Here is an 11,367-nt window from a genome sequence, read left to right as displayed (position 1 = left end):
CTGTTCCCAGCTCCGTGGAATTTCTTATTACTCGTGCTATAGTACTTTGTCTTTTCCAGCAATTTCCAGCTGTGCACGAAGTATTTTCGCAAACGCCTTTAAACAAATAGGGCTTTGAGTTCGTGTTGGTATCACGGCGTCTATATTCACCCTCACCCATCTTCCCACTCTTTCAGTCCTATTCTAACCATTATGTGTTATAAACAAACAAATCTATTTCAGTGTCATGGATAAACGATGAAAATTTATTGTGTTTTGACAACAACTCCATATCGAAGATATCCTGCAGAAATCGGATGCTGAAGACACGATTGCGTTAAACCGATATTCTGACATATCCGTTTCTTGTTGCATAACATAATACATGTCAGCCTTATAGACTCCGCTGTCAGAATTTATGAACCATGCGCGAAGACTATTCTTATTAATGCAAACACAATTGCGATTAAACGAGCGTGTGTGTGTGTTAATATTCAAATGTTTGCAAGTGTACAAATATCGGAGAAACGTACGAGTGAGACAGACATGAAATGTTTGTGTGCATGTGGTGGGGAAGATAGGTACACGCATGTAAGATTCAGTTTTCTACTTTAGACTCGCGAGGAAGGAAAAATTTGAAATCTTGGTAAGCTGAATAGTAAATTTTAAAGCTGCGGTGACAGCGGCAGATAGAAATGTACATGATATATACATATATATATAGGTGGTTAGGTAAGCATGCCAACACCATACCACTACACCCCAACAGATTCTGTCTATTTATTAGAGACTCGTAGTTTCTCGATGTTATATACAGCGTACGTTTACGCACAATATTATTTTGACTGTGTATAGTGTTGGAAAGCTTTCACATACAAGAAAATTCTGACTCGTGTACCATTTTCAGCTTTAAATTGCAGAATGCTACATTAGTTTTAAAAATTTCTCGATGGTTAAATGGATTACTATCGAAAAAAGGGTACTTTTCAAACTCCCTCCGTATGTCATCCTGTCGATATTTAATTATGTCTGGATCTTCTCTTCACGAAGAATTAACCGGTCATCCAGAATTATCCACCTAGCTCATTAGCTCCACAGCGTTCCGAGCTGGTGGATATTTCAAGGAGAAAAATGAAAAAATCCTATAGGGAAGGCTAAGAAGTATGCGTTTAATTAAAGATCTTAATGAAATTTTAATGCATCTGTCTGCATCCGGAGTGACAAGCGGAAAGTTTGTGAAAGAGCTTTTGAATTGTGCGATAGTATCAATGTAGGAGGTTTTGGATAGAGACCGAGGGTAAATCTGTGTGGAATTGTTTGTACGGTTTGCGCAGAGGCAGATTGGATCGTGAAAATCTTACGTGATATCTGTTCGGTTCAAGCTTTCTGCATTCAAGATGCCTCCTGTATTTTCTCTTTACGTGTGGAATGCCTTCTCGATCCATTGGGTAATCGAGATTAATGAAAATCGAGATGGCGCTGTTCATTCGATCACTTTAACTCACACCCCTTTGACCTCTTCCGTTATCATCCGATCTGACCCTAATTAACCTTCCATGTACCTTGCACCATTTATTCAACGGAATACGACATGTGCACTTTCACGATTTTTTGTTTCTTATCTCTTCCCATTCTTACCGTCCATTTTTTAACGTAATAAATTTCCATAAAAAAAAAAAGAAACGAATAAACGTTTTTCAAATCCTGATGGATATATCAATTCTCCAGGTACGTTGGTTCCTATATATACATACATGCACGTGAGATTTCGCTTAGCTAGCCAGAATCCAATTGAGCAATTCAATCACAGGGTTCTAATTAATTTTTAACAATGTACCAGTTGGTACTTCCTATTTCCTATAACTTTAAATTTCTCTGGCAGCGATTCATTTTTTTCATTAAGCACAACATACCTCTCGGTAATCTTTTTCTGTTGCAGAAAAGCATTCTGCCAGTAATTTCTTTGTTCGACTATATCCTCCGTCAGATTTGTGTCTATCCTCGTCTTCTCTTCCTCGGTTTGCTTGATCAATTTGTTCTTCAGACCTGCAACGCATCGTTGAAAGTTATTCTTTTCTTGCTATCAGAGCAGAATTTGAAAAACTATTGAAAAGACTGGAAAAATATTTTAAAGCGCATTGGGTGGAAAGTAGGAAAGAAAGGATCTCTTTGAAACAGGCAGTTGGCCGAGGTCACCATCTCACCATCACTTTCGTGCCGGAGAAGATTAAATTCGAGCTCGCGACGTCGTTGCCACTGCAAGTTGATCTCGAAAGCTCGCTCCAACTGCAGGAACTTGGAGCTCAGCTCTCGGTGGTTTTCCCCTAGCCTGGCTAATTCCACCTTCTGAGACTCTAACAACTCTTCCAACTTTCGCCTTTCCCACTTTCCCAATTCCTCCATTCGTTTGTAAACCCTAATTGTACCGCAAATGTCTCACGATATACACGCCAGCCATCTGCCACCTTAAACTTATTTTTCTTCCTCCCTCAATAACAGAGCGTTCTGCTAAAGTCTTTAAACTAACCTGAAAATCTCTGCTCTCGATCTGAAGTTTGCTCATATTTGAGAGTTGATTTTTTCCCTTTTCCCGTAGGCTGCCTGCCTACGGTAAATTTTATAACTCTGTAACATTCCGAGCGAGAGCTCTGCGACGATGAATAAGCGACGCCCAAAATAGGACAAAACAGAAGTGAATGCAAATATTTAACGCAATTGCAATTTTCACAAGCGCGAATCTATTCGTAGAAATTCGATTACAATTGGAATATCTGAACATTTTTCTACCGAATTGTATACCCTTCGTATTTAAATCGGTGCTGTAGATACCCTCAGGTATACCATATTGAAGTTGTTTTAACTGACCGGAAGCCGTAAAAGAAGCATTGCACCACAGCGCTTTGCGTTTAAGCTGCGAAAACAGTTAATTAACTTTTGTGTCAATACGTGACTCTACCTATACACAAGAGCTACCCTTTTACATATTTTCATTTCAAATTTCAAGTGAAATACTTACCCTTTGCATTACTATATCTCCTACACAGGCTTATTTTCAAACTAGTTTATTAATTGGAAAACAACAATAGTCTTAAAAATAATACTTGAATTTTATTACATCATTAAATAAAAATCAAATTACCATTAAGCTTTAAAGAAGTAAATAACGATTTTTATTAATCCAATTTTTGCAGAAAACCGACATTGAATTCTTGACAGTCAGTAATAAATAACTAATCATTTTGGTATATAATGAGAAATGAGAGAGAGAGAGAGTGAGAGAAAAAGAGAGATGAATTATAGTGGTAAGAAACTTTCGATAGGAAACTTTTTTATACCTTGCATTTAAAGAAAATAGTATCCACGTTGATTTTAGTATTTAGAGGAAGTCGATCAATTCCAAGAATTACTGATGCTAATGTAATACTTGCTTATAGAGATCGTGCACACCAACACAATGACAGTGAGATAAGAATGTATATTGGTGTATATGCATACTATCAGCGCAAACTATCGGTCAATTTTCGCAATTTTTTAGTGTAATTTATTTATACGTATACAGTTATACATTGACACTTCGTTATCATTGTGTTGGTGTGCACGGTCTCTATAATTAGCTGTATTTTCATTCAGTTCTAACTGGAAAACAGGATTCCAAGGGATCTAATTGTTGCAGAACAATAAAGTTTACGCAGAATAGAGGCAGCTGAGAGATGCAAATTTACTCTATTATATTAACATACATCTATATAATACTTATAGATTTAATCTTTCTATGTTTCTGCTTTTGTAATTTTAGTACTTTACCGTTATTTTACCCTGCTCAGACGTGTTCCGAGTGCTATGAATATAAAATCAAAGAAGCGATATAAAAGGGCCATGTTTTAATAGTATCCTGTATATTTTCAGTAAAGATCAAACGAATAACTATGCAAAAGTTGAACTAGATCGGTCAAAGGGTATGCGAAGGATATAGTTTTTGTTTAATTTCAATAAATGCTATAGATCAATATTGAAATGTTTTACATAAATGCAGTATTATGTTTTCTGATTAATTGTTTGATTAAAAAAATGGACATTGAAAAAACACAAGGGACGTGGTTACAAAAATATTTTTCCTGCTTTATTCGTGGGTGTGTGTATTAATGTTTGCATTCAATTCAACCAACCAGCGTGCAACTGATAAGTAATTTTCAATAAAATTCTATTATGTAAAGGATAATATTATATCATTGTGCATTTTTACATTCCCTAGTTTATTTATACGTAAATCAGAAATGGAATAAACCAAAAATATCTCTTAAAATATAAGATATTTTCTAGATAAAGCGTGTTTCTTACAGCACAAGAAATTATATTTTTCTTAAAAGAAAAACTAAATATACTTTCAAGCAAGCTACACACCGTAGCCAGAGCAAAGCAGTTCCACTTTGGATTTAAAGTTTACATTTTTAAAAACTATACCTATTATATAGGATAGATAATTTATATAATTCTTTTTGACAAGTAATTATATTATAACGAAAACGAGGTTGTTGAAATTGTCCAAAGAAGGTCGTGTTTTGCAACGTTAATTATGTTATCTAATTTAAGTTATTTAATTATGAATAGAAGGAACTTATTGCAATCGCTATCAAGAAGAATTACTCTCTGAGTAAAGTTTTCATTGCTAGAGTTGGTAGAAGACTGTTTTAGTAGATGCCACAGCGCTGGAAAAAAGTCCATGTCATTGAGTTGCGTGGGATTATTAATGTTAGCAACTCTGTCTATATCACGAATACAACATTTATCGCAAGACGTAAGTTTCACTAGAGATTCTTGTTAGAGTAGCACCGTGTAATTTAGTCAACTTACCCAGAATTTACGCTTACCTAGTGTATACACGTATATATATATTATACACTTTAGATTTACATAATAATCTACATATTGCTAGCATAATTAAGGCTCTGCCAGATTTCCATGACGTGTAAGTGGGTTGAAAATTTCTTCGATAAAATTCGCAATACAAAGTTTGATATTGACTAAATATATTGTACATGGAGGGCGCGACCTATTATATTATGTCTAAATTTTGTTTATTATATTATGTATGTGTGCGTGTATAATAATCGAGAGAAATTTACTTTATTATGGTATAGGTATAAGTAAATTAACCACTACATGACTTTTACGTAGGGAAGCAGATTTTACTAAACCTAAAGGAAAATTATGATCATATTGGGATCTTCACCAATGATGTTACACTCATAATATGATATATCAAATGTTTTATAATATAAGTAACAGTAACATATCTCTATTACTTATTAAAGCAATTCGTAATAAGCAGCATAAATTTATGGTAGATTTATTTTTCCCTCACATCACATACAAATTTTGTACTTTTAATAACTGTTTCATCCATTATTCATGAGGACGACAAATATTTATTACCTTTTTTATCTCAATCCATCATTCTAGTATATTATTACATGTTTGCATTATTGTAAGGAAATTAATGTGTCTGCATAGACAATTAAGAAGAAAAGCTGTACGTTTTCTATGAGTAATTCGTAGAGAAATATTGATCTATACATATAACAAAAGAGTAATTACAACTTTATTGGTTAAACAATTATAATTTGAGGTTGAATATTATTGAGGAGGGATATATTCGTCTGGGAAAAATACAAGCATGAAAGTTTGATGATATCCTTATTATTATTAGTTTCAAGAGGATTGGTGTTATTAGTACGAGCTCTTAAGTAAGTAGGTGATTTCTGAAATAAGCCAGCAGTGTCTATTGTGGTTAGACGTAATGGGGATTAACAATTGGATGGGAAAGAGGATAGTATACGAAACAGGATGCGAAGTCGAGTAAAGAGAAGGGAGTGGAAAGGACAAAAAAGATGAAATGAGACAACGAGATAACAGAGAGAAGGACTTCAGAGTGGTAACTATATAGGCAAGCAAAGTTCTTGCAGGTTCAAGCTGGGTCGAGTTGGATGTCAGGAATTTCAGATCGGCCCACCATGGGCACTTAGCTTCTTAGACTTGCAGGATTTACCTCGAGGGCCCACTTTGAGGATTCGCCTTAAGCAATTGCTCAAGGACTTTAAGAGGAAAGGGCTCAGCCAGGGCAAATATTTTACTTCGATAAAGATAATCTTCTGGTCAGCTTGGGCTAAATGCGGATTCAAACTTTAATGTGATTGCAGGGAATAGGTAGATACTGCGATTTAATTCGTGAACTATGAGAGATACCATGCAACAGGTGAATATTTTCCTACATCCATGAAACTTGTTTGGAGAAGCTTGTTACGATTGATGTGAAGAAACAGGTCAAATTGATTAAAGCTACAAATTTGCTGTGGAGTATTTTATTAAATCTCATTATTCACTCGAGCATGTGAAAAACTTTGGCGAAAAATAGCATATAACTTTATACGTTAAACGTATACAGATGATAAAGTTTACTCAGTCTCTTTGTTTTAAATATGTATACTGGTAAGATAGAAAAGATTTTCCGGGGTACCACGCGAAAAGAATATTATAGTTAAATTTAGTGAAAAAGATAGGAATTTTTACTGCATTCTGCAATACTGGTGTCATATCTTTTCACTTCAGTAAATTTTAGATCGCACACAGTAAAAATTCTGAAGCATAAGGACATTACAAAAGTGTCTGAATATCTACTATAGTATTAACAGGTTCCTATCGAATCATCTAGCCATGCGACTTTCTTAGGTAACGCGACTAACGTGCAGCCAAATATGATCATATCCCCGAGGAAAACCAACAAAATGGAAATGGAAATAAATATCCAACAGCATATTTTTTAATTTTTATTGCAAAGCATTGTGAGATCTACAACTTTCATCAGAATTAATTTCAGAAATAAGTAGAAAAATTCTTGATTTTTAATCGTAGTTTTTCACCTATTTCCACATCACGTTCATAATCAATGCATGAAAACACTTAACCCTAATCTGGTAAAAATAGATCATTCAGATCTTTTCAACATTTCTCTCTTTTTCTTGCAAATGTTTGTTAAGAAAATAATTTAAGAAATCATTTTTTGTCATTTAGTTTCACAGCTTTCTTTAAAAGGAGCCGCAAAATAAAAAGATACTGTATACAATTTCAATGTATGTGAAGTCGATGAAAAATTGTCCGGATACGAAAGTGGATTGGCTTTGATTGTAACACATACAATGTTCCAAGTTAGTTTTCATATTTAAAGTTTTAAATTAACTTGAGATATTACATTTTCGACAACTCATCCAAATAATTTTAGCCAAAATGCATTTGCACATTATTTCAATATTCACAGATTATCATTATCTATTATTTATATTATTCATACATATATACATATATATGTATATATTTACGAGCTATAATCTGTTACTACAGTTTTTATGAAATCTTGCAGTACTTCGATGTAAGCGAAGACGGAACCGTAAGTTAGACGCCTTTTAATACCATTAAGAAACTTATATCTGGAATAAGTAGCTACGCCAATAAGAGAATTGTTGTAAATTAAAACAGCACCATCGTTACCCTAAAATAATTATAATTTCATGATACATGCATGTAACTATAAGATTTTACTAGTCTATAAATGACAACATTTTTCGCAATACTTACGATCTTCTCATGAGTGTAGGCACAAATATCATGAGTATTATTGGGTAAACCATTAGCGAGTAAAAATTTATGACAGCGAAGAACTCTATCAATTACTAAGTAAGGTTCCACCATTTTTCTGAGCATAAAGATAGTATCTGGATCTATTGTTTGTGGTTGTGGCTGTCAACCAGTTGGACGTGGTGTTCTCCCTTTTCCCCAACCAACAACTGTTCCATACCCTGTAAATTAATAATGTGTAAGTTTGCCAATCAGGTAAGATTATCTTTTAATATTTCTAACAATTTAATTCAAATTTAAGAGTTATAAACAACGTGTTTAATTTATGAATGTTACATAAAAATAACATTACTTTATAATTTAAAACTGTGCCATCATATTAAGAATATAGTAAATTTAAAGTAATGTTTGTACCTGCCTATAATCTCCAATTTCATCTTAATTAGAAAAAGTGCTGAGATAGAATCGATAGAATATTTTTATTTTGAAGATAAACTAAATTTTATCTTTATGTTTAAATTTATTTTCGCATCTCTCTACCACTCAGGACTAGTTTTTTAAAAATTGAAATAGCAAAAGGGGTCAAGTGACACAACTTTAAAACTACTTTCATTATCTATAAAACCATGTAATTTTTTCCATTTTAAACAATTTATTTTAGAGAATCACGAAATTGCTTTTAGGCTAATTGAAATTTTTAAAATTGTCAATCCAAAACATACTTATTCAAATTTTAGACAATTTTTTTGTACGTACAGACTAAGAAATGTTATTTATATTAATATTTTTTCTTTTCAAATAAACAAAAGGTGGTGATGAGTCATGAAGGTAGTAGAATTAAGTGATATACATATATAGTTTCATAAAAAATTCTAATAGCTTCAAAGTAATTTGATTTGGCCTCCTTTGCTATTGTAATTATTTATAGAGATGTGGTTCATTACGTTAGAGGAATTCACATACCATTTTTTCAAACTCAAATATAATTTGCATTCCCATCATGTTAAAATTTACTAGTTTCAGCATTTTTTCCAAATTTGGAGGAGTAAATTGATGTTTTGAAATTGCAAATTTTTGTTGGGACATGTTGTATACATATGTTATATCATAATGCAGCAAAAGTTCAATTTCAATTTTAGACTTATTGTACGCTCTTAGTGAATTTTAACCAATCTCATATATAGTACATGTAAAGTCCGACAATTCTACGCGAATTTATTAGTTTTAGAGATATATTTACCGCGAATGAATTAGATATACAAAACCCACATTCTTTTCTGGGAATGAATATTGACTCATTTTCAAAGATTTAAAGTAGAAGCTATAAAACTATACTTATAATATTTGCTTAAGCCGTTGTAGAACATGCATATATAGGTATATTGAAAATGTTTATCTCGTTTATTGCAAAAGATGTTAATATTTTGCACAGACCTTTTCGAAGTTCTTTTCTGCTTGCATTTAAAAATGCATTACTCAAAAAATTGGTACCCCTTAGATTCAGACAGATAAATGAAATTTTACGTTAGAGCTCTGGGGTGCCTTAACTGTCTCTTTCACCCATTACATATGCATCAGCTATAAATTTGTCGCGAAGGTCTATCTGTATACTGCAATTATATACTCTTTTGCTAACACTTTTGTTTGATAATATGGTATGTTTCACTTTTCATTGCAAATATTGTAGTCGGTCCTATGAAATTTACAAATTGAATTCGAAGAAGCGTATATTAAGTTGCATTATGATAAATCATTCAAAAATATTCTGAAAGGAAGAAATTTTCAAATATGTCTATCAAAAGATAGAAGATTTGTGATTTTTTTAAAAATATTCTTACAATTTCCAGAGATTGCTATATCAATTTCCCCAGGATCACGTATTATAATAGCTTTTGGTAAGGCAGCAAAACGGATAGGCTTCTGCCTATAATTGATAGTCAGATTTTTTTCCAGCTACAGTAAAATACAATTGTTAATGATGATAATTAATTAAATAAATAATTAAAACTTTTACCTTGTAAACACCGATTGTATATACCACAGTTATGCCTACGTCAATTCTACTTATGTTATGAACGTGATAACTTTGTACTCTGTGAGTTTCACCTACACTATCATTCAGACTGTTCGTTCCGGTATACGGATTCTGATTTTGTCCAAAACGTTTTGCTTTTCAAGAATACAGGTTGCCGTAGTAAGAATAAATTGGGGGCTAATAATGACACCATTACAATGAAAATCGTGTGATGTTTCATAAGGTCTGTGGACTCCTCTATTGTGCTTTACCATTATAGCTGCCATATAAGGAAACTCGTTGGGCTCTGCCGACAAGTAAGCATGAAGCCTTTGGAACTCAAAAGCTAAAATGCCTAAAAACAGTCGTACTTTTGCATTGGCGAAAGTTCTTTTCAAAGGAGTTGTATGTATACCGAGCAGTATATATGACATCCCTTCAAAGAGCAAGGTAGCCGCTGCTTACCATAAGGGGCTCATGGAAAGTAGCATTTTTCCTATGCTTGGGAGGAACGCCATGTATGTATGTATGTGACGATCCGATTATGAGTATTGTACTATAGTATAAAATAAGGTAACTAAATTAAACCACACCCAAATAGTTCTGTTACTTATTGTCAGAAAAGACTACAAATCAAGATAATGGAAGAAGGGGGGGGGGGGAGTGGTTTTGAATAGAAATTAACACTTTTTATTAAATACTCTTCAGGCTGCTTTGAACAGTTTTTGAAAACATTAAAAGCAGAGATATTTCAGAAATTTAATTTAGCTGACTTAAAATGTAAAATTTTATAAAGCCTGTTACTTACCACACACAGCTGCATTCAAAGCAACAAAAAGTATTGCAAACTTCTTCAACATCGTTGTTTCTGTTTAAAATTAGGAAACTCGAAAAGAGTATTTGTATATAATTGTAATCATATTACTATTTTACTACACTCATGAGTCATTGCGATTTATAGAACTTTCGTGATTAATTTATCAATTTTAATGCTACTTTTATGTGTCTGTAAGCCGTAAAGGCTGCGATAACTTTGCATAAAATAATAAAATAATGCGATATACTACAAAAATCTTAGTATACTTTGAATTCACTGATGTCGATAAAATTAAAAAACTTATGCCGGTATATATTTCTTTCTCATTTGTATTAAGAAAACAATGTGTAAGAAGATTTTTCTTTTGAAAAATCTTTATTGTGGAAAGTTTCGGATTTTAAGCGTAAGGGTAGCTATGATTTTGAGGCAATTTTCAAAATATTAAATAAAATGACTTCTCATAAGAAATCACCAACCTATTTTCCTTACCAACAAAATACAATAAATAAACGATAAACTATTTTTTTAATAGAACATACGGTTATTTGTTTCTTTTTGTTGTTTTTAATTAGAACTGTATATCTTTCTTATTGCATATTCCTTTAGTCTATGTTAAAAGCATTTCAAAACATACTATAAATTTAGACCGCAAAACAATAATTTGATGTAACATTTATTTGAATAATTTTAAGTAGACGTTATTCTTCTTTTTAATAAATTACTGAATTAATTAAACAAGAATAATTAAAATTTGGTCAATTTTAACCCATTTAATTAAATGTCATTACAATATGAAAAGAATATAAAAATAAAAATATTCAAAGAAAGATTTGTTTGAATTAAATAATTTTTTCTCCAAATGATACTATTTAATTTAAACGTGTACAAGATATTTGGGCTTGAAATTATCTAATGGTATAGGTTTGCT

General features: G+C 32.3%; 1 long non-coding RNA gene across 4 annotated transcripts; it reads right to left on the bottom strand.

Moving 5' to 3' along the window:
• Positions 1–6,856: 6,856 nt before the first annotated feature.
• Positions 6,857–10,484, bottom strand: LOC136779008 (uncharacterized). Of its 4 annotated transcripts, XR_010823514.1 has the most exons (6): positions 10,431–10,477; positions 10,088–10,178; positions 9,623–9,977; positions 9,447–9,561; positions 7,609–7,829; positions 6,857–7,522 (listed from the first exon to the last, which is right to left on the bottom strand). It is a non-coding gene; the product is annotated as an uncharacterized lncRNA (long non-coding RNA). The 4 variants fall into 4 exon arrangements; XR_010823512.1 differs by having other exon boundaries at positions 9,623–10,178; positions 10,431–10,484; XR_010823513.1 differs by having other exon boundaries at positions 10,088–10,468.
• Positions 10,485–11,367: the final 883 nt, after the last annotated feature.

This window comes from Prorops nasuta, unplaced genomic scaffold (assembly GCF_024137725.1).
Source record: "Prorops nasuta isolate Cenicafe-Biocafe unplaced genomic scaffold, Cenicafe_Pnas_1.2 PNAS00015, whole genome shotgun sequence".
Lineage (NCBI taxonomy): Eukaryota > Metazoa > Arthropoda > Insecta > Hymenoptera > Bethylidae > Prorops > Prorops nasuta.
Note: the sequence above shows the minus strand (reverse complement) of the source record. Positions and strands in the feature narration are given on the sequence as shown.